Source organism: Pleurodeles waltl, chromosome 7 (genome assembly GCF_031143425.1).
Source record: "Pleurodeles waltl isolate 20211129_DDA chromosome 7, aPleWal1.hap1.20221129, whole genome shotgun sequence".
NCBI classification, from domain to species: Eukaryota; Metazoa; Chordata; class Amphibia; order Caudata; family Salamandridae; genus Pleurodeles; species Pleurodeles waltl.
Window position 1 is genome coordinate 142,465,458 of NC_090446.1, and position 24,108 is coordinate 142,489,565.

The window sequence follows — 24,108 nt, forward strand, 5'->3', positions numbered from 1 at the left end:
GCTTCAGTGCTCATAAATTGAAAAGCTTCACCGAAAAGAGAGTCTGCATCCCTCCGCTGTACACAAAGCCGGGGAACCCAAATCGGCTGGCACAGGGAGCCTCCTTCGGGACAATCAGTCCTCCTGGCGTTGCGTCCAACCCAGAAGAGAGTTCCTAAACCAGTCCATCCAGGCTCCTGACCTTTATAGTATTTACTAACGCCCAGGAGTCTTTTCTAGAAAAAGACCCCCTCCTTTACAAATTGTGCAATCGGCAGTACCTTGTTCACCCTTCGAGACGTCTCCTTGGAATGGGCCAAGTTCCCAGGAGAGGGCTCCAAGGTGAAGCTTGCATTCCTCCTTGAGTACAGGCGCATCCCCCTGTTGTCCTAACTGATAGCTCGTGGAATATAAATAGTACTCTTTGTATCAGGCAGATGGAGCGAAGTTGAGCAGAAAAACACCCCACCCTGCAGCTTGCTGAAGCTTGTGGAAAAACACAGAACAGTGCCTCATGCACAGAACCAGACTCGACAAAATGGAGTCGTGAACCAAAATGGAAGCAGAGGCCAATGGTCCACACCCTGCACCACTGTTTACCTTGCACGTAGTGTATGTAGCAATACAGCGCTGGAAGCTCAGCTTCCAGTGCGATCGGAAGAGAAATGCAGAGCATTTCTCTTCCGATCATGTGATTGGGGCCCTGAGAAGCTTCAAAGGGAAGGAAAGGAATTTCCTTCCCTTTGAAGTCTCTCAGAGCATTTCAAAAGCCGGATCGTAAAGCGATCTGGCTTTTGAAATGCCCACTAGACACCAGGGATTTCTTTTTTGGAAAGAAACTGGCATGAGGGGAGCGACCCCTTGGGCATGGGTCGCTCCCAAGGGGGTCAATTTTTTTCATGTCCTTTTCTACCCCCCCCCCCCTGATTTTTGTTAGGCCAATCCGCCCCCAAGGGGGGCAGAAACCACTAGGCACCGGGGATCTTTTTTTTTGCACCAATTTCACGCAAGGGGAGCGACCTCTTAGGCAAGGGTCACTCCTCGGTGGGGGTGATTTAATTTAGCCCATCTCTGCCCCCCCAGGGGGAGGGGGGGCAGAAACCACTAGGCACCAGGGATATATATTTTTTTTGTTGTTTTTTTGTTGTTGTTTTTTTAGAGTTGGGGAGCGACCCCTTAGGCAAGGGTCGCTCCCTAGGAGGCAAATTATATTTAGGCCATTTCTTTCCCCCTTTGGTTGTACATTACTGTAGGCCATATCTGCCCCCCTTCAGGGCAGATGGGCCTATTTTTAGAAGGCCCATCTGCCCCCAAGGGGGGGGGGGGGCAGAAAGCCCACCAGAGACCAGGGAAGGTGTTTTTCTCCAAAATAAGAGGGTGAGGGTATAACATACCCCTACCCCAAATAAATGGGACCAAAGTTGTTCTGCCCAACAGTGGGCAGATGGGGCAGTTACCCCTGATCCACACCCCGGGTGGGGGGGGCAGAAAGTCTACTAGGTGCCAGGGAATTTAAAAAATATATATATATATTGGGGTGGTGGCTACCAACCAGTATGGGCCTGGTTATGCCCCCACCCCGAACTAAAGGGAGAAACAGTCTTTCAGCTCTCCCCCACACTCTAAAACATCTTATTCCACAGCAAGTAAGAAGACATTTGATTATTTTGGGTTTTGGTTTTACATTTGCGCCATGAGAGCTTGGCTTACTCTCAAAATCGTGCCACTTGGAATGGTGAGGGCTGCACTTTATGGACTTTGGGACGCTGCCATGTAGCAAAATCCACAAGACCTAGACACATCTGAAAACTAAACATCTGGGTGATTCCAGGGTGGTGTGTTTCACATGCACCCCGCACCATTTTTGTACCCGCAATGCCCTGCAAACCTTCAACTTGGCTGGAAATCACACATTTTTCCCATGTTTTTGTAATGGAACCTTCCGGAATCTGCAGGAATCCACAAAATTCCTACCACCCAGCATTGTCTCCTCTATACCGATGAAAATTCTGCTGCACTTGTCAGCATAAAAATGTTTTTTTGCAAACTGCCCTTTTGGGCCCCCTTTGGTTCCCCTTCAATAGCGACATGTTTTTGGCTCTTCCCTTTCACAAACACTTGGCCCACCTACACAAATGAGGTATCATTTGTACCGGGAGATTGAGGGGAACGTTGGGTGGTATGAAATGTGTCACAGTGCGGTGATCCCACAGAGAAATGTTGGAAAAATGTGATTTTCTTTTACCTAAATTTGAGGTTTGCTGAGGATTCTGGGTAAGAAAACATTGGGGGATCCACGCAGGTCACACCTCCCTGGACTCCCTCGGGTGTCTAGTTTTCAGAAATGTCTGGGTTTGGTAGGTTTCCCTAGACGGCTGCTGAGCCCAGGACCAAAAACGCAGGTGCTCCCCGCAAAAACAGGTAGTTTTGTATTTAATAATTTTGATGTGTCCAGATAGTTTTTTAGGGCATTTCCTTTCGCGGGCAGTAGGCCCACCCACAAAAGTGAGGTACCATTTTTATCGGGAGACTTGGGGGAACGCTGGGTGGGAGGAAATTTGTGGCTCTTCTCTGATTCCAGAACTTTCTGTCACCGAAATGAGAGGAAAAATGTTTTTTTTTGCCAAATTTTGAGGTTTGCAAAGGATTCTGGGTAACAGAACCTGGTCAGAGCCCTAACAAGTCACCCCATCTTGGATTCCCCTAGGTGTCTAGTTTTCAAAATTGCACAGGTTTGCTAGGTTTTCCTAGGTGCCGGCTGAGCTAGAGGCCAAAATCCACAGCTAGGCACTTTGCAAAAAACAGCTCTGTTTTCTTTGTGAAAATGTGATGTGTCCACGTTGTGTTTTGTGGCATTTCCTGTTGCAGGCGCTAGGCATACCCACGCAAATGAGGTACCATTTTTATCAGGAGACTTGGGGGAACACAGAATAGCAAAACAAGTGTTATTGCCCCTTGTCTTTCTCTACATTTTTTCCTTACAAATGTAAGACAGTGTGTAAAAAAAGACGTCTATTTGAGAAATGCCCTGTAATTCACATGCTAGTATGGGCACCCCTGAATTCAGAGATGTGCAAATAACCACTGCTTATCCAGTTTTGGATCTTTCATAAATTCACATGCTTGAATCATCCTCGTCGTCGAAGTGGGAGTCCCACAGTACATAAAATAGCAATAATTAATCAATATATTTTTTTTTTGCCATAGGCTATAATGGAGCCAGTAATTGCTCACATAGCCTATCCATGTCCTTTTGTGAAAGGACCCAAACTTGCCTGCTGTCCAATCAGGCACCAGCACCCTCTAGAACCTTCTCCAGAGAAGCTCCTCTCCTCAGATTTTCTATCGCATGTTGTGTGAAGGGAGTCTCCCTGAGCTCTGCTCAGTTTTTCTTCTACTTCAGAACTTTTTCTCTCAAAAGAGGTGAAAATATGTCGGATTCTTCTATAAAAGGCCTTTTCCGCCCTTGCAAGACCTGTGGAAAGAAAAGCCTCCATGTGGATGACCCACATAAAGACTGTTTGTATTGTCTCTACCCACAACACCAGGTTAAGGACTGCAAGATATGTCGCACCTTCTCCACAAAAACCCTCAGAGACCGTGAGGGCAGGCTCCTGACATGGTTACAGGCCAAATCCTGTACTTCAGGTGAGGAGAGTGGGTTAGAGAGGACACACAAAAGGTCCAGATCTGAGGACCTGGGCCACACAGAAAAATCCAGGAAGAGGCAGAAATCACATCATGGGAAGGCTTCAGTCTCCTCTGAGCCTTCCTCTCCTCTTCAAAAGAAGGAGTCCTACCGTCTCTCTCCTTCTTCAGAGCCTTCCACTTGTGGAAAAGTGACTCTAAAAATCAGATCGACGACGACAACACCGTCGACGACCGTGACGACGACGACAGTACCAACAACTACCGTCTCCACTACATCGTCGACGAGACCGTCGTCAGCGTCGACTACTTTAACATCGACGGTAAGGGATCCTATCCCCTCTCTCAAAACCCCGTAGAAGAGTATATCACCGACGACAAAAACATCGTAGTTTACAACACCGTCGACAACTGCCCCGTCGACTATAACGTCAGCGACGCCATTGTCATCGGCGGTTTCGCCATCGACGGAGGCACCGTCAAAGAAGTCATCCTCGACGAAGACTCTACCGTCGACGACACTACCGTCGACGACACTACCGTCGGCGAGACCATCGTCGGCGAGACCATCGTCGATGAAAAAATCTTTACCGTCCACGGCTACATCAACTTTCACGCCATCGACAGCACTGGTGCCTATTAGACAGATAGAGGCCACTCCTGCCTCTTCCAGGTCTCCAGATCTCCGAGCCATGGTCAGAATCACATCTCTACCCACACCGGACATTTATCCAATAGACACATCTCCAAACAAAGTGTCAACTTTAGTACCCAGTCATCTTCTTGACTGGGAGGAATCTGACGAAGGTCCATTCGGAGATGCACTTAGCCCCTCGCAGCTCCATGTCAAGTACCAAGATGAGGATGAGTATGACCAATACCAACCATACTACTCTCATCAGGAACAATATTACCAACCACGAGAGCCTCAACACAGAGATTCGGTACAGATGCCTTCCTCCTTAATCCAGGATTTACAATCTATGCTACAGGATTATAGGAGAAGGTTCCCACTGGCAGCGGAAGATCAACCACCAGCGCCAGTTTCTCCAGTGACACCAGTCAATGTCCCTCCTCCTCCAGCTACTCCAAGATTGACATCCCACTCGGTGTTAGCTGCACCCCCTAGAGACGAAGGTTTCACTTCAGGGGAAGAGGAAGAAGAGGAAGGAGAAATTTCCACTCCACAACATCCTACCGAGGAATGGGATGATTACTTGGCCCCCACTCCTTCTCCACCACCTCCTCGCCCCTCTGATTCTCCACCTGAGGACATAGGTAGTTTCCATAATCTTATGTACAGAGCTGCGGTACTCTTCCACCTTCCAACATCTATCTCCCAGTCGGAATGTTTCCTACATGATTTTAAGGAGCAATCACGGAAGTCGGTACGGTCCATTCCGATTATTGATTTCATATGGAGCGAAGGTTTAAAGATTATGCGAAACCCGGCTACGGTTCCTCCAGTTCCGCAAAAACTGGACAAGAAATACAAGGCAACCCAAGATTCTCCGGCATGCCTTACTGGCCATCCAAAGCCTGACTCAGTGATCTCACAGGCTGCTCAAAGGCGCTCCAAAAACCCATCAACGCCTATCTCTACTCCTCCAGACAAGGAAGGAGGAAGATTGGACAATATCGGCAAAAGATTCTCCTCCATGTCAGCAATCACTGTCAGGGCAGCAAATTCTTTGGCAATTCTAGGTCGATATGACTGCCAAATGTGGTCCGACATGCAACCTTTCCTGGACATCATCCCTGAAAATAAACAAGCAGAGACACGGAAGATCCTACAAGAGGGTGAGCGTACGTCGGAAGAAATTATCGACTGCCCTCTTGACATAGCCTCTACTGGTTTTCGTCAACTAGAGGGTGCCGCTGTCTTACGACGGCAGGGTTGGCTCAAGGCCACATCTTTTAGGCCAGAAGTGCAGTCCCTAATCTTAGACATGCCCTACGATGGCGAATCTCTATTTAGCAAACATGTAGATGACGCGCTTCAAGCCATCAAGACTGACACGGACACCGCCAAGTCCCTGGGTACCCTGCAGTATCGGAAACAGCCCTTTCGGGGGGCTAGAGGAAGGGGTTTCACCTCATTTCGAGGTTCCTTCCACAGGCAATACCAGCAATCCCAGTACAGGCCTTCATACCACTAACAGTACAGGCAATCATCGACTGCTTCCTATACCAGACAAGGAGGTAAACGAAGACAGGGTTCGCAATTCAGAGATCAACCCAGAAAACAATGATCTACAGGCACCGGCTATGCTTCCCCAATGCCCACGACATCAGCAAATAGGAGCAAATATTTCCAACTTCATCCAAGAGTGGAAGAAAATAACATCGGACAGATGGGTGCTGGATATAGTGACAAAAGGTCATACCCTGGAATTCACACAAAAGCCACCGCTTCATCCACCAACATCAGGCAGATCTCTCCATCTTCGTCTGCTTCAAGCGGAAGTATTCAGCCTTCTTGCCAAAGGAGCTATAGAGGCAGTTCCTGTGCAACAACGGGGTCTCGGATTCTACTCCCGGTTTTTCCTCATAAGGAAGAAGTCAGGAGAGTGGCGTCCTATACTAGACCTCAGGAAACTCAACAAGTTCCTTCGGAAACAATCGTTCCGGATGAGCACACTGTCAGATATCTTGCACCTCCTGAATCCTGGAGATTTTATGACAACTCTAGATCTCCAGGACGCCTGCTTCCACATACCAATACACCGAAGACATCGCAAATATCTCCGCTTTACAGTAGCCGGTGCCCATTATCAGTTCAGAGTCCTACCATTTGGTCTCAGATCAGCTCCAAGAATCTTCACGAAATGCCTTGCCCTGGTCGCAGCCTTCCTCAGAAGCAAGGGTTTCCAGGTGTTCCCATACCTGGACGACTGGCTCATAAAAGCTCCGTCATCTCTACCAGCTTCCAAAGCGACAAACGCCTGCCTAAAACTATTCCACGGTTGGGGTCTAACAGTGAACCTACAGAAGTCAGTCCTGCTTCCCGCATGCAGGAGAGTTTTCCTGGGAGCAGAATTAGACACTATCCAAAACAAGGCATATCTCACCCTAGCAAGACAGCAGAAGCTGACCCACTTAGCTGTCACAATCTCCGCAAAAAAGTTTGTTTCAGTACGACTGTTCAAATCGCTCCTGGGCATGATTTCCTCAGCCATAGTCCTAGTACGGCTAGCAAGACTCGAAATGAGGCCGCTGCAAGAAGAACTGCAACTTCAGTGGACCCAGTCGCAAGTATCCTTCGACGACTTAATAACTATCACACCAAAAATTCGGCAGGCGTTAGAATGGTGGTCTCACACCAACCACCTCTCCCAATGTCTTACTTTTCTAGCACCAATAACAGACTTTGTCATCACCACGGACGCCTCCTTGGAAGGATGGGGAGGCCACTTACAGGACATCCGCATTCAAGGCAGATGGTCCAAGCTCCAAAGAGAAATGCACATAAACCTGCTAGAGCTGAAGGCGATTCATCTCATCCTCAAAGCTTTTCTGCCACGCATCGCAGGATCATCAGTGTCAGAACGGACAACACAACAAGCATGTTTTACATCAACAAGCAGGGAGGAACAAGATCCATCTCCCTCTCAAGAGAAGCTCAGTCTCTTTAGAACTGGCTCACAATGAACAACGTCCGCCTCAGGGCGGAGCACCTGGCTGGGGTCAACAACGCTCTAGCTGACTCTCTCAGCAGGACGGACGACAACTGCCACGATTGGGAACTCAACCAGACCATACTCGAGGGCATCTTCCAACGATGGGGTCGGCCGATCCTAGACCTGTTTGCCACCACTCTGAACGCCAAATGACAGTTTTACGCCAGTCGATACCCACTCCCGGGGTCGTGGGGAAATGCTCTTTTGATGAGATGGTCCAGGATCTTTGCATACGCTTTCCCCCCCATTCCACTGATTCCCAGGCTCCTCAGGAAAATGAAGGCCGAATGCTGCAGGATCATTCTCATAGCCCCCAAGTGGCCCAGGCAGTACTGATACACGAAGCTCCTACTCCGGTCAGTAGCCAATCCAGTCCGCCTGCCTTGCAACCACAATCTTCTAACGAAGAATCAGGGTCTCATCCTACATCCCGACCCAACTTCGCTACAATTGCATGCTTGGCTCCTGAGTACAGAGAGTTCCACGATATGAACATTGATCAAGAATGTAGACTTATATTATCTAAGGCACGAGCAGAGAGCACGAACAAGACATACAAACTCAAGTGGAAGAGATTCTGTGTTTGGTGCTCTCAGAATAATTTTCACCCATTTCAAATTAATCCTGAGCAAATTCTTTCTTACCTGCTCTCGCTCTCCAAAGCTGACAAGCTGTTCTACGCCATCTCTTTCATTAAGGTGAGACCTTTCCTTAGTTATAGACAAACGGTTTGAAATGCAAATAACCATGTTTTTTCTATTATGCTTCCATATGAATAGGTAATGTGTATGTATGTATTTATATATATATATCAGCATTTACTGCATGAATTTCAGTATATATGTAAATGTACTTAAAAGTATCTATGTTCCTTCGAAGCTCACGATCAGAAATGTATGAGTTAATTATTTATATTGGAGATAGTGGGTCTTCATGCTCGCACCCTCCATCCACGCTGGATACAATGTTTATCAACCATACTGCTGTCTATTCAGATTCAAGCATGTGAATGTATGAAAGATCCAATACTGGATAAGAAAACAAGTTACTTACCTGTAACTACAGTTATCCAGTATTGGTATCTTTCATAAATTCACATGCGACCCACCCTCCTCCCCTTTGATGCTCGCATTTCCTCTCAGGTTATAATTTTTCACTCTCGTGCTGGAAAATCTGAGGAGGGGAGCTTCTCTGGAGAAGGTTCTAGAGGGTGCTGGTGCCTGATTGGACAGCAGACAAGTTTGGGTCCTTTCACAAAAGGACATGGATAGGCTATGTGAGCAATTGCTGGTTCCATTATAGCCTATGGCAAAAATAATTTTTATTTATTAATTATTGCTATTTTATGTACTGTGGGACTCCCACTTCGACGACGGGGATGATTCAAGCATGTGAATTTATGAAAGATACCAGTACTGGATAACTGTAGTGTAGGAGGCTGGACTGGCTTGTAGTGAGTACCAAGGGGTACTTGCACCTTGCACCAGGCCCAGTTATCCCTTATTAGTGTATAGGGTGTCTAGCAGCTTAGGCTGATAGATAATGGTAGCTTAGCAGAGCAGCTTAGGCTGAACTAGGAGACGTGTGAAGCTACTACAGTACCACCTAGTGTCATATGCACAATATCATAAGAAAACACAATACACAGTTATACTAAAAATAAAGGTACTTTATTTTTATGACAATATGCCAAAGTATCTTAGAGTGTACCCTCAGTGAGAGGATAGGAAATATACACAAGATATATATACACAATAGCAAAAATATGCAGTATAGTCTTAGAAAACAGTGCAAACAATGTATAGTTACAATAGGATGCAATGGGGAAACATAGGGATAGGGGCAACACAAACCATATACTCCAAAAGTGGAATGCGAACCACGAATGGACCCCAAACCTATGTGACCTTGTAGAGGGTCGCTGGGACTATTAGAAAATAGTGAGAGTTAGAAAAATAACCCTCCCCAAGACCCTGAAAAGTGAGTGCAAAGTGCACTGAAGTTCCCCTAAGGACAAAGTAGTCGTGTTAGAGGAATAATGCAGGAAAGACACAAACCAGCAATGCAACAACTGTGGATTTCCAATCTAGGGTACCTGTGGAACAAGGGGACCAAGTCCAAAAGTCACAAGCAAGTCGGAGATGGGCAGATGCCCAGGAAATGCCAGCTGCGGGTGCAAAGAAGCTTCGACTGGACAGAAGAAGCTGAGGTTTCTGCAGGAACGAAAAGGGCTAGAGACTTCCCCTTTGGTGGACGGATCCCTCTCGCCTTGGAGAGTCGTGCAGAAGTGTTTTCCCGCCGGAAGGACGCCAACAAGCCTTGCTAGTCGCAAATCGTGCGTTTGGCGTTTTTGGACGCTGCCGGGGCCCAGGAGGGACCAGGAGGTCGCAAATTGGACCTGAAGAGAGAGGGGACGTCGAGCAAGACAAAGAGCCCTCACTGAAGCAGGTAGCACCCGGAGAAGTACCAGAAACAGGCACTACGAGGATGCGTGAAACGGTGCTCGCCGAAGTTGCACAAAGGAGTCCCACGTCGCCGGAGATCAACTTAGAAAGTCGTGCAATGCAGGTTAGAGTGCCGTGGACCCAGGCTTGGCTGTGCACAAAGGATTTCCGCCGGAAGTGCACAGGGGCCGGAGTAGCTGCAAAGTCGCGGTTCCCAGCAATGCAGCCCAGCGAGGTGAGGCAAGGACTTACCTCCACCAAACTTGGACTGAAGAGTCACTGGACTGTGGGGGTCACTTGGACAGAGTCGCTGGATTCGAGGGACCTCGCTCGTCGTGCTGAGAGGAGACCCAAGGGACCGGTAATGCAGCTTTTTGGTGCCTGCGGTTGCAGGGGGAAGATTCCTTCGACCCACGGGAGATTTCTTCGGAGCTTCTGGTGCAGAGAGGAGGCAGGCTACCCCCACAGCATGCACAAGCAGGAAAACAGTCGAGAAGGCGGCAGGATCAGCGTTACAGAGTTGCAGTAGTCGTCTTTGCTGCTATGTTGCAGGTTTGCAGGCTTCCAGCGCGGTCAGCGGTCGTTTCCTTATCAGAAGGTGAAGAGAGAGATGCAGAGGAACTCGGATGAGCTCTTGCATTCGTTATCTAAAGTTTCCCCAGAGACAGAGACCCTAAATAGCCAGAAAAGAGGGTTTGGCTACCTAGGAGAGAGGATAGGCTACTAACACCTGAAGGAGCCTATCAGCAGGAGTCTCTGACGTCACCTGGTGGCACTGGCCACTCAGAGCAGTCCAGTGTGCCAGCAGCACCTCTGTTTCCAAGATGGCAGAGGTCTGGAGCACACTGGAGGAGCTCTGGACACCTCCCAGGGGAGGTGCAGGTCAGGGGAGTGGTCACTCCCCTTTCCTTTGTCCAGTTTCGCGCCAGAGCAGGGGCTAAGGGGTCCCTGAACCGGTGTAGACTGGCTTATGCATAATTGGGCACATCTGTGCCCAAGAAAGCATTTCCAGAGGCTGGGGGAGGCTACTCCTCCCCTGCCTTCACACCATTTTCCAAAGGGAGAGGGTGTCACACCCTCTCTCAGAGGAAGTTCTTTGTTCTGCCATCCTGGGCCAGGCCTGGCTGGACCCCAGGAGGGCAGATGCCTGTCTGAGGGGTTGGCAGCAGCAGCAGCGAAACCCCAGGAAGGGCAGTTTGGCAGTACCAGGGTCTGTGCTACAGACCACTGGGTTCATGGGATTGTGCCAACTATGCCAGGATGGCATAGAGGGGGCAATTCCATGATCATAGACATGTTACATGGCCATATTCGGAGTTACCATTGTGAAGCTACATATAGGTAGTGACCTATATGTAGTGCACGCGTGTAATGGTGTCCCCGCACTCACAAAGTTCAGGGAATTGGCTCTGAACAATGTGGGGGCACCTTGGCTAGTGCCAGGGTGCCCTCACACTAAGTAACTTTGCACCTAACCTTTACCAGGTAAAGGTTAGACATATAGGTGACTTATAAGTTACTTAAGTGCAGTGTAAAATGGCTGTGAAATAACGTGGACGTTATTTCACTCAGGCTGCAGTGGCAGGCCTGTGTAAGAATTGTCAGAGCTCCCTATGGGTGGCAAAAGAAATGCTGCAGCCCATAGGGATATCCTGGAACCCCAATACCCTGGGTACCTCAGTACCATATACTAGGGAATTATAAGGGTGTTCCAGTAAGCCAATGTAAATTGGTAAAATTGGTCACTAGCCTGTTAGTGACAATTTGAAAGTAATGAGAGAGCATAACCACTGAGGTTCTGGTTAGCAGAGCCTCAGTGAGACAGTTAGGCACCACACAGGGAACATATACATGCACACCTATGAGCACTGGGGCCCTGTGTGACAGGGTCCCAGTGACACATACATATAGGCCACAAACCTATGAGCACTGGGGTCCTGACCAGCAGGACCCCAGTGACACATAAGAACCATACTGAAAACATAGTGTTTTCACTATGAGCACTGAGGCCTGGCTATCAGGATCCCAGTGAGACAGTGAAAACAGTGACAAATACCCTGACATACACTCACAAACAGGCCAAAAGTGGGGGTAACAAGGCAAGAAAGAGGCTACCTTCTCACATGTAGTTACAGGTAAGTAACTTGTTTTCTTCTCAACACCTTCTCTTGTGGCCATTTTGGAAATACAAAGGTTTTCTCGATACCTATTTTTCACGTTTTACGTTTCAGCAAATTAATTGCTGTATACCCGGTATAGAATGAAAACCCATTACAAGGTGCAGCTCATTTATTGGCTCTGGGTACCTAGGGTTCTTGATTAACCTACAAGCCCTATATATCCCCGCAACCAGAAGAGTCCAGCTGACGTAACAGTATATTGCTTTCAAAAATCTGACATCTCAGGAAACAGTTACAGAGTAAAACGTGGAGAAAAATTGTTGTTTTTTTCACCTCAATTTCAATATTCTTTTATTTCAGCTGTTATTTTCTGTAGGAAACACTTGTAGGATCTACACAAATGAAACCTTGCTGAATTCAGAGTTTTGTCTCATTTTCAGAAATGTTTAGCTTTCTGGGATCCAGCATTGGTTTCCCACCCATTTCAGTCACTAACTGGGAGTAGGCTGAAAGCACAAAAAATAGTAAAAATGGGGTATGTCCCAGTAAAATGTCAAAATTGTGTTGAAAAATTGGGTTTTCTAATTCAAGTCTGCCTGTTCCTGAAAGCTGGGAAGATGGTGAATTTACCACCGCAAACCCTTTGTTGATGCCATAGTCGGGGAAAAAACCACAAGCCTTCTTCTGCAGTCCTTTTTTCCCATTTTTTTTTTTTAAACCGAAAATTTCACTGCATTTTGGCTAATTTCCTGGTCTCCTTCAGGGGAACCCACAAAGTCTGGGTACCTCTAGAATCCTTAGGATGTTGTAAAAAAATGACGCAAATTTGGCGTGGGTAGCTTATGTGAACAAAAACTTATTAGGGCCTAAGCGCGAACTGCCCCAAATAGCCAAAAAAAGGCTCGGCACAGGAGGGGAAAAGCCCTGGCAGCGAAGGGGTTAATCTTACCTTGACATGGTGAAACAGTGATGTCAGGCCTATCCTGCTAAAATGTAAACAGTGCATTTGATAGCGTATGGCAAGTTTTGTGTTTGAGAGATCCTATCTTCCTTACTTTGTGCCCACCAATGGAATGGAAACTCAACATGGTTTAGGTTGTACTATTTTAAATTTGGTCTAACTTCCACTTTTTTTGCTTCAGGACTTTATGAATGAATTTACACTTTTTTTTTATCTTTCCTTCTTCTTGAGTTTTTTACATGCATCCTCTTCTCTTCTGAAACTGAAGCATTTTCCTTACTAAAATTTACTTTTTGACACTTATATAAAAGATTTTCTTTTGAAGAGTAAACATTTTGCTTAAGGATTGAAAGTTTGAAGATGTTTTGATAATTGTTGGTATTTTGTTTTTTTCATAGATACCTTTCTGTTGCAGCAAAGGATAACTTCTCGAACATGCCTGTTAAACAAGATCTCAAGGTATAGAATCTGTTGGTGTATGAAAAACTCTTCATATCATGTTAAGGAATGGCTTTTAAACTTGGGCCCTCAGCTGTAAAAACTAAAAGCTAAATAATTAGCAGGGATACCTGTTTACATGTTACTTATCAATAAGCAAGTGCAAGTCAGTTGATCTATAAAATCAGGAAATGTTAATGCCTCGTAAGCAGTGATTTTATCCAGCATGTAAAATATCTTGATGACCTGCATGGACAAGGCAATTTAAAAATGTATCAGTACTTCATTCAGTTATTAGGACTGCCTTAAATGCTAAGTCCACATAGTTAGCAGATCAGGCCAATAGCGTCCAATCTATCCCGTAAAAACAAAAAAAGTGCTTCAGTAATCATGTATCTTTTGCTAGAAGAGCAACCATAAAACTCCAGGGAACCTTGGTAGTTCCTAATATTTTAAAACAGGGGTTCTTTGTTGGTGTCATTTATATAGTTTCCAATAATCAATTAAATCACTGCATGCATTCAGTGCTGTTATATTGCAATATAAGACGAACACTCACTTTAGTTAAATGTGGACACATATATACTTTCCGAAGCATGTAAGCAAAAAACAAGGAATCTTAAATGCACATTAACAAAAACAAAATAATCTATTTCAGTGCAGTGCGTCCCATGAAAGAAAGTGCACCACAACTAGAAGACCGTAGGTTAAGGGAAACTAATGAAAAATTGGGTGTTTAATACAAACAGCACTTTGAATATGAGTATTCCATTTGGTAGATTGGGTTATATTGTATGTTAATAATTGTTGACAATGTTTCAGCTCTCAGTGAGGCACAGGGGCTTTATTAGTTCACTATTAATGTGGTAAGGTAGAGGCCAGTTTTCAGTTTAGAACAATAAACTAGTCCAAGGTGTAAGGACCTTTTTACTCAGAGATGAGGTACAGCCTGAGATGAGGCTACTGAATTGTCGTGCAGGTATTGATGACAGGTACTCTACTGATCACCGTTGTGACTTTGGCAATGTAGTACCTCTAGGCTGATATACTTTCACAACAATTGAGTGCTCTCACCTCAGGCGTGTATCTCACCCTTAGTGAGTATAATATTGCTATTTACCACACGTTAGTGAATTCTAGTTCATCTTCACCATCCTTACATGGCTTTGATTTTGTGCCATGTTTCGCTCCCACTGAACGCTTTGGGCCAGCTTTGGTATATCTTCCCATAGTTTGGACCACTCTACCTGTGTTACCCCCCATCTGCCAGCTTTCTCTCCCACTTTTGCATTTCGGGCTGTAGGAAAATGCCTCTTTTTAATATGATCACCCTAATTTTATTTTCAACCAGTGCTGCTGTTCTTTTGCCTCTCTGCACTGGGACTCTTCTAACCAGGCCCCAGTGCATGCTCGCTGATCCCTAGACAATGTAGAAATTGGCTATACTCCTTATTGGCATATTTAACTTAACTAGAAGTCAGTGGTATATGGTTCCAAGTATACCCAGGGCCTGCGAGTTAAATGTCATTAGTGAACTGCAGCACCCATTGTGCTACCCACTACAGTGACTGCAAACATGACTGCAGGCCAACCGCTGTATCATATCTTTGCTGTTTTAAGACTGCACATAAGGCCTAATACCTCCTTTGAAATAATAATAGGTCACTCCTAAGCAAGACTTTTAAAAGTAGGATCAGAAAAAGTTTAATGTTAAACATGTCCTTATAGTGACAAACCCTATTTTCCCTGTAGTGGTGTTAGCTATTCCACAGGAACGCATTGGGATACAGTATTAAATGTAATACTGTTATCTCCCCCTAGGAATCAGTTACATAGATAATTTTTAGAGTTTTTAAAATATTTATTACAAGCCCAATTCACTGCTAAATTCAGTTTTGTAATACACATTTTGGAAAATATACTTTTAGAAAGTAACTTTTTCTCTGCCTAAAGCTCATTTACATGAGCTTCCAACTGTCAGCCAGGATCTGAATAGCGAATACCCACTTTGACAAGTGATGGACTTGCTCCCAGAGGTGAGACAAACGCTATGTGTGTGGGGAGCGGTTCTGTTCCTCTGGCAGGATGACCATCTGGGTGGTACTCTGGGTTTTCTTTTGTCCACCTAGTCTGGCAGGTACTAGTCGCTGTGGAAGATGAGCTGCCACCAGAACTGGTTTGAAGTTACCACAGAGAAGGGGTTTCTCATTTTCACAGCCACACCTATGTGGTAGGCACAGTAGCTGTACTCATGACATGAATGGTTTTGCTATCCTGGGTTTAGGCAGAGAGGGTCACTGAGGAGTTGTTTGCAGTATGACACACAGGAACTGCTGCATAAATGGGTAGTGTTACCCCGGGAAAATTTTACCAATTGGGTGGAGAGAGGCCAGGAGTCACCCACCCACAAGCTAGTGCCATGCATCAATTTAGGGCCACTGGCACCCTCTTCAGAACACTACTGAACCTATCGAAGGCAGAAGGACTTTACCTGCTGTTGAGGTCTGTGAGGAGACCTGAAAGGCTGGACCTGCTCCAACGTGTACCCAGGACAAAGGAGTCTGTTTGCTGAGCTCCTGTTATACAACATGGTTTCAAAAAGCTGCTACGAGCCATTTCCATGAAAGCCACAACTGACCAATTCTAATTGGATCTTCCTTACCCTTCTGGTGGCTTCTGCTGGAGTGAATCATGACCCACCCCCAAGAGATGCTCCTGAGGTCCTGGACTCTTAGCTTTGTCAAAGTGCACTTAACATCTTCAAAAACCTGGGACTTAAAAACGCCTTGGCTGCAAAGATCTCCAAAGGACCTATACAAATCTGCTAAGTCAATAAAACAAAAGTGCATTGTAGGTGGGCTAAAGATTTAGGTTGCTTCCGCTCTGTTATACAGTTCCTATGAATTAAGAAGATTGTGTATCAGGTCAACATGAACTTCAAGATACAGGGATTCAGTCAGTCTATACCATCAGGAAATGTTGACACAATTCCTAGGTAGCTCATAGTGCCCAGTTTGAAACCATAAACTTACCAGGCTACCAGATGGGATCTGCAACCTCAAACATGACTACTTGGATTCCCAAAGGAATTGTTGAAATAGTCTACCCTTTTGTTGTCACTCTGCACACCCAAGATAGGGCACAAGAAAGATACGCAAATGTTTTTTCATGCATTTATTGCATCAGTCGTGTTCTTGTATGAAAAGCATGAGCGGTGATTATTAGGCAGATGAAGCAAAGCATGGAAACATGCATTACAAAAATGGTGAAAAAGATAAATAGTTCAACCATGATAATGGTCCTGTGTTGGTACACTCCCACCTGCTAATACCTACACAATTGAGAGCATAATGGGAGTACCCTCTGCGAGATCAGTTGGGATAGCCTAACCCCCATTCCTGGGTAAGATGTATTGAGATCCCGGTCTTGTGTGGTGCTGGCTATCGTCGCTGTTCATATCACACGGTGGCAGAGATGCAGAACTGATGTGATGATATGTCTGCAATTTCTGAGTTGTCTCCAGTCATGATACAAGAGCATAGCGTCTTGTATGCCTAGGCCTGAACTGGGCATTCAGACTGCAGGGCAGCAACGCTTGCAAGGAGTAGGCTGCATGTGCGGTGTTTTCTCAGTACATGATCGCACGAGTGAAAAACTGTGTAAAGAGTCACCATCAGAAAGAATTGCAAAGCTAAAATGTGTGATCTAAAATGGAGGCTCTACGTGGACATTGTCATGCTTTGCCCCAGCTTGGAGCTTTTCCATAACAGCAAATCCATTCCCGCATAGAATGTATACGGCCTTTTGAACCCTGTTTGACTACAGCTTGCAGCCTTCCCCATGCTGGAGGAATCCTAGCTCCAAAAAACGCAAAGTGACTAAGGGCCTCATTATGAGTGTGGCGGAGGGGATTACTCTGTCACAAACATGACGGATATCCCGTTCCATTATATCCAATGGAACTTGCAACATGGCAGACGAGATATCCGTCATGTTTGTGACGGAGTAATCCCCTCCCTCAAACTTGTAATGAGTCCCTGTGTCCGAATGTAGAAATCTTCACTGAGAGAAGGTGCACAATGTATTCGGCCGGTGAGGGACTTTCCTTGGGTGCAAATTTTTCCTGCTTGGAGTATTCCTGCTAAAATGCAGTGGGGTCTCTGGACCTCTTTTTCGGGTCTTGTGAAGCCATTCTTGGCCACAGCTGCTGCCTTACCCTGATGAGGATTTTTGACTTCTAGTCAGAAGCTAACTTTTGCAATTGGTATTAACCTGGTGTCTGTGTCTGACATGCACTCCATCGCAGTCAGGCTTAAATCGTAACCTGTCAAGCGCAACCAGATGTCCATGGTTTGTACTTAAAGCATTTTGCTGCTATTTTTATTTAAAGCTTTTAAATTGTCATATATCTGGTTCCCTTTATTGGACTTTTAGTAATTTTGGTTTCATTTTGTTAATTACATTATTCTCTATTTCTAGAAATTTGAGTGGAGTTTTGAATGTGTTGTGTTTTTGATTTTTTTTAACCTGTTTTAGTATTACTAAACACTTTACACATTTTCTTAAGTCTGTCTGTTCTGTGCCATAGCTACCAGGGGTTGAGCTCAGATTTAAATAACAGAAACCTTTGCTGGACCTAATAGGAGTCTTGGCATTTTTGGCATTTTTACTTGTGGTGGACTACCATCCACCCCAACTAAAAATCCACCCACTCACAAGGGTCATTTATAGTTTGTTGGTAAAGTTTTCAGTGTGACATAAATGACTGATATTAGACTCATAGTCAGACTCATAGTAGTGTCATAATTTTTCAAATGGCGTAATTTCCCTTGTTCCTGCCTCGCTATTCAAGAGGTGCGTCACCCAGCGTCTCATTTGGAAATATCTGTGTCTATCACTTTCTGAAAGCAGGTTGACACTGGGTGAAGGATTTAATTGTGTTGGTCTGGAATAGGTCTCTCAACATGGTGCAATCACCTGTTTTACAGGTAGCGTATTGTGTAGTGTCAAAGGCTGGTGTGAAATCTGAATTATTAATCAATAGAGTAAATGGGGAGGGGAATTCCGTCACCGTGGGATATTTAGAAATGGGGTCCCATAGCTCTATAAGTGGTCTTATAATATTTAACACAATGGCAACCTTAAGTCTCTAATGTTTATGAAACCAACGTAGGCCCCAGGGAGGCCTGCCCAGTAAGTGCATTTCCATAATTGCCAGTGTTTTTCTGTTTTTGCTAAGTGACCATTTGACTGCAGTGTGTAGTTGCGTTGCAGCAAAGTACGTCTTTATGTCCGACAGGCCATTACCTCCAGAGTTTTTAGTGTATTGTTGTAGTTTCCTAGCTTTTCTGGGTCTACTATCCTGCCAGATAAAATTGCCAGGTGTCAATTGTACCTGGTTAAGCCTTTGTGTGGATATCTACACTGGGGGGTCCTGGGATACATACAGTAGATTAAGGAAGAGATTCATCTTCAGGGCCAGCACCCTACCCATCCACAATATAAACAATGGGCCATGCCTACCCCGTCATTTCGTAGCATCCTTTAAAGGGATGGGTAATTTATTTTGTATAGTTCTTGAGCTGATAACTTTATCAGCACCTCCAGATATTTAATGGATTTCCTTGACAATTTGAATGGGGCTTCTGCCTCTTCTGTGACCTGGTGCTCAGTGTTTATCTGTAGTGTTTGGTAAAGATAATTTTAAATCCGAATCTTCTCTCATATTGTTGCAGGAGGGGTATAATTGCCTTAATGGAGCTAACAGGGTCTACCAATGTTAGTAAAAAATCCTATGCAGATAGATGATTCTTATGTTGTTGGCCCCCAAAGCGCATTACCTTTATTGAAGCGGATTGTCCAACCAGCTGGGCTAGTGGCTTGGTGGAGAGTGCGAAAAGGAGAGGGGGCAAATGCCTTGTCCAATGAAAGAGAACAGAGCTATCTGCTTCCTCTTTATTGATAAGGATTTTCACCCTTGTTTCCTTGTGATGGGCCCATGTATACCTTTGCATGCTAGGCCCTATTCTGACTTTGTCCAGTATGTGTTGGAGATATGACCACTGTGCGCAATCAAAAGTTTTTTCAGCATTGATGGCAAGGGTTAATGTTGTGATGAAGCTCCTTTAGCTTTCTCAATCAATTGTAGGACCCTGCGTATATTGTCAAATTTCTGACGATTCTCTTCAAACCTTGGTTGATCTGGTTCAGTCAAGAAGAGCATAACCTGTCCAATCAGTATCTTTATATATATATATCAGGGGTGTGGAATTTATTAAAATATTTACTTGTCCAGGGGACAGGTTGCTTCTCAAATCTACTTGTCCTGTAAAAAGATCTACTTGTCCCTTTGGTGCCATGTAGTGTGGCGACAAATTATGGCAGCAATTAATAGCCTCTCTGATTATGCCAGGGCTACTACCATAGTAGGGCTTGAATACTTGGAGTTTCAATCCCTACTGTAGCAATTTCCTTATTTTGCCACCTTTCTGCAGATCTGCATACTGGGGCTGGAGGAAGCAGTAAGCAATAGTTCCAGGGCTGGAATGCCTTTGAGTCTGCAAACCTACTAACCTGAATGTTTTAAAGATTTTTACCAGCTTCTCTCTAATATTTTCCCATAATAAGAAAGGTTGGACATTTACTCCTGACAATGGCAGAATTAGAACTTCTTCCAGAGTTGGGAAGAAAGTGGCTGGAGGGAAAATGAACTTGCAAATGCTCAATGGATTTTCACATGAGCAAATCTACACATCGTATTTACCCACGCTAAAATACAGTTCACAAATATTTTATAGGGGTACGACATATACCATGGGTGCACTTTTGTGACTTTCTTTAAGAATTTGGGGCCACAAGTACGTAGGTTCAGATTTGTGACCTGCAAATTGCGAGTCGCAAATCCGAATGTAGGATGGTGTCCTTGACACCATCTGTGATTCGCAAGGGCTTCGCAAATGCCCACATCATGAATAATCATGAGGTGGGTCGCAATTTGCGACCCCCTCACGAATGGTGGCCTGCTGGAGACAGCAGACCACCATGTCTGTGACTGCTTTTCAATTAAGCAGTTTTTTTTGTAATGCAGCCCGTTTTCCTTAAAGGAAAACGATATGCATAACAAAAACGAAAAATGAAACGTTTTCGTTTCATTTTTTCAGAGCAGGCAGTGGTCCACAGGACCACTGCTTGCTCTGAAAAAATGTTTACAGTGACATTCACAATGGGAAAGGGGTCCCATGGGGATCCCTTCCCTTTTGCGAAAGTGTTAGCACCCATTTGAAATGGGTGCAAACTGCGATTGGTTTGCGCCCGCGTTCGTGGTCACAAAACAATCCTACATTGCACTGCGAGTTGCAATTAGGAAGGGAACACCCCTTACTAATTGCGAGTCGCAAACCCGTTGTGTGATTCGGTAACCAGGTTACTGAATCGCAAAACTGGGTTTGTGTATCGCAATGTGCTTTTTGCACGTCGCAAACAGCGAAAGTCGCTGTTTGCGACATGCAAAAAGCTACCTACATGTGGGTCTTGGTCCCTAATTAGGTCTGGTGTTAACAAAGACATTTTGTTTTTATTAAACTTCTATTTCTCTCTCTTTCGGCTGGCGTTACTGTGAGTGATCGCATTCTGCTCTTCCACAAGGAGCATATTGCCACACAAAGTAGTTTTGCTCAGTGTCAGGAACTACAGTGGCAATCAGTGACGTAACGAAACTGGAGGGTGCCCCTTTGCAAAGAACATGAAGGAGCCCCCTCTCCAGACTCACTCAGGGCAGGTGCTGTGCTGACGTGGCCCCCTGCAGGGCGGCTGCGGGGCCTTTGTTATGCCACTGGTGGCAACGTGTGCTTTAAGAGTTCAAAAACTTTTTGGGGGGGTTTTGCCAATGTTTGTTACAATGTTGAGGGCCTGGTAGCTCCCACAACAATAAAGTGTTACAAAAGCCATGTCAAAACAAGACACGCATTAATGAAACTAAAAGACTTATAAAAATATGTCAGATCAGTTGGCTTTGTCAGTGTTTGTTTATTTTCATGCTTCCCATAATCGTGTTGAAAATGGTTACACTGATTTTCCATTAGAAATATTCTGGGGAAATACTAGCATGCATCAACACATTTTACTAAATGACACTTCATTTGCATATAATCAGAGAGCATTCTGGGAGCATTATACTTAGCCTCTTAGCCTAAACTTTTCAAACATGTGTGTACACGTTTTTTTTTTTTTGTACTGGAACCAACGTCAGTAGTGAAGTGTGACCTTAAAACATTTATTTACAGCACGCACCCTAATAATGAAGGCTTTCAAATAATGAACCATAAATACAAGTTTGAACAGCATTATCTTTTGGAAACACATTACCTCAACTGCAGAGAGTTTAACTCTCTGTAAACAGGCAGCCAAAGGGTTTGTGCTGCAGGGGGTTGGGCCTACTTGTCCCAAGGACAAAGTAAACATAAAAACGTGTTGCCCTTGACCCCAAACAAGATGCGTCGGGCGAATTCCACATCCCTGTATATATGTTCGATGGCATGTGTAGCTGCAGATACACATGCTGTGCACATCCCGCCATCTAGTGTTGGGCTCGGAGTGTTACAAGTTGTTTTTCTTCGAAGAAGTCTTTTTTGAGTCACGAGATCGAGGGACTCTTCCCCTTTCGGCTCCATTGCGCATGGGCGTCGACTCCATCTTAGATTGTTTTCTTTCCGCCATCGGGTTCGGACGTGTTCCTTTTCGCTCCGCGTTTCGGTTCGGAAAGTTAGCTAAAATCTCGGAAAATTCGACTGTATTGTTTGCGTTCGGTATCGGGTTAGTTACAACAGATTGACACCGAATCTTGAAGAGCTCCGGTGGCCCTTCGGGGTTTTTGATTCCCCGGCGGGGCCTGGTCGGGCCCGACCACGTGCGTCTTCAAGGCTAATGGAACGGACCCCATTCCGCTTCTGCCCCGAATGTCACAACAAGTATCCTTATACAGATCAGCATCTGGTCTGTAATTTGTGTCTGTCTCCAGACCACAAAGAGGATACCTGTGAGGCCTGTCGAGCGTTTCGGTCCAGAAAGACGTTAAGAGACCGAAGAGCAAGAAGACTACAAATGGTGTCGGCGCCGACAGGACAAAGACACTTGGAAGAGGAAGAAGAAACCTTCTCCATCGAGGATTCGGACGAGGTCGATCCCGAACAGACGCCGAAAACTGTGAGTAAGACGTCGATACACAAAACTCACGGAAAAAGCACTAAAGCCCAGGGGACACCACCGCCAGCAGGCCATGGCTTAACCCGGAAAGTAGGTGACCGACCATCGGCACCGAAAAAAGGCATGCATGTGTCGAAGTCATCCGACTCTGGTCTAGATACCGGCACAGAGCAGACTCGACCCGAGACACCGGGTCAGAGCAATCTCGGCACCGAGAGGGCGGCACTGAAACGAGTCGGCACCGAGAGATCAGTACGCCGAAGATAAAAAAAAGTGTTGTCGGAACCGAAAAAGACAGCCAAAAAAGTTTCCATACCGAAACATCCGGCCTCGGAACCGAAATCAAGTTCCTACACAGAGGAACAGGGCCTGTCCTCACAAATGCAAGGACACAGATTCGGACAGGAACTGGAGACAATAGAGCCAGATTACACTCAAAGAAGGCTCCACATACAAAAAGACACAGGGAAGATCAGTACTCTTCCCCCAATTCGAATGAAAAGAAAACTTGCCTTCCAAGAGAAAGACAAGCAGCCACAGGCAAAGGTGGCAAAACAAGTAACCCTGCCACCATCTCCACAACGCTCACCACAACCATCAACGGTAGCCACTCCACCAATGATGCAGTCCCCAACTCATACTGGAATGAGTCAGGATGATCCCGACGCATGGGATCTTTATGAAGCGACAGTATCAGATAACAGTCCCGACTGTTATCCAGCGAGACCGTCCCCACCTGAGGACAGTACAGCCTACACACAGGTGGTGTCAAGGGCAGCGGCGTTTCATAATGTCACCCTGCATGCAGAACCCATCGAGGATGACTTTTTATTTAACACACTATCGTCCACACATAGCCAGTACCAAAGTCTCCCTATGCTACCGGGAATGCTGAAACACTCCAAACAAGTGTTTCAGGAGCCTGTGAAGGGCAGGGCCATTACTCCAAGGGTGGAGAAGAAGTACAAACCGCCACCAACAGACCCTGTGTACATCACGCAGCAATTAACACCAGACTCAGTGGTAGTAGGGGCAGCTCGCAAGAGAGCGAACTCACACACCTCAGGAGACGCCCACCTCCAGACAAGGAGAGTCGCAAGTTCGACGCTGCGGGAAAAGGGTTGCGGCACAAGCAGCCAATCAATGGCGCATTGCCAACTCCCAGGCCTTGCTGGCTAGATATGATAGGGCTCATTGGGACGAAATGCAGCATTTCATAGAACACCTGCCCAAAGAGTTCCAAAAGAGAGCACAACAAGTGGTGGAGGAAGGACAGAGTATCTCGAACAATCAGATACGGTCAGCAATGGACGCAGCTGACACAGCTGCTAGGACTGTAAATACAGCAGTGACCATAAGGAGACACGCATGGCTGCGTACATCAGGATTCAAGACGGAAATACAACAAGCCGTACTGAATATGCCATTTAACGGACAGCAGTTGTTTGGGCCGGAGGTGGACACTGCTATCGAAAAACTCAAAAAAGACACAGATACGGCTAAAGCCATGGGCGCACTCTACTCCCCACAGAGCAGAGGCACTTTTCGGAAGACACAGTTTCGAGGGGGCTTTCGGGGACAGAGCACAGAACCCTCAACCTCACAAACAAGGCCCACTTATCAGAGTCAATATCAGC

At 45.7% G+C, this 24,108-nt stretch overlaps 1 long non-coding RNA gene across 2 annotated transcripts in view; it reads left to right on the top strand.

Moving 5' to 3' along the window:
• LOC138303888 (uncharacterized) overlaps positions 1-24,108 on the top strand; it is a 141,709-nt gene that overhangs the window by 92,741 nt on the left and 24,860 nt on the right. For both annotated transcript variants that reach the window (XR_011205462.1, XR_011205461.1), the window contains exon 2: positions 13,231-13,291. This is a non-coding gene — a long non-coding RNA (uncharacterized lncRNA). The remainder of the gene's footprint in view (positions 1-13,230; positions 13,292-24,108) is intronic.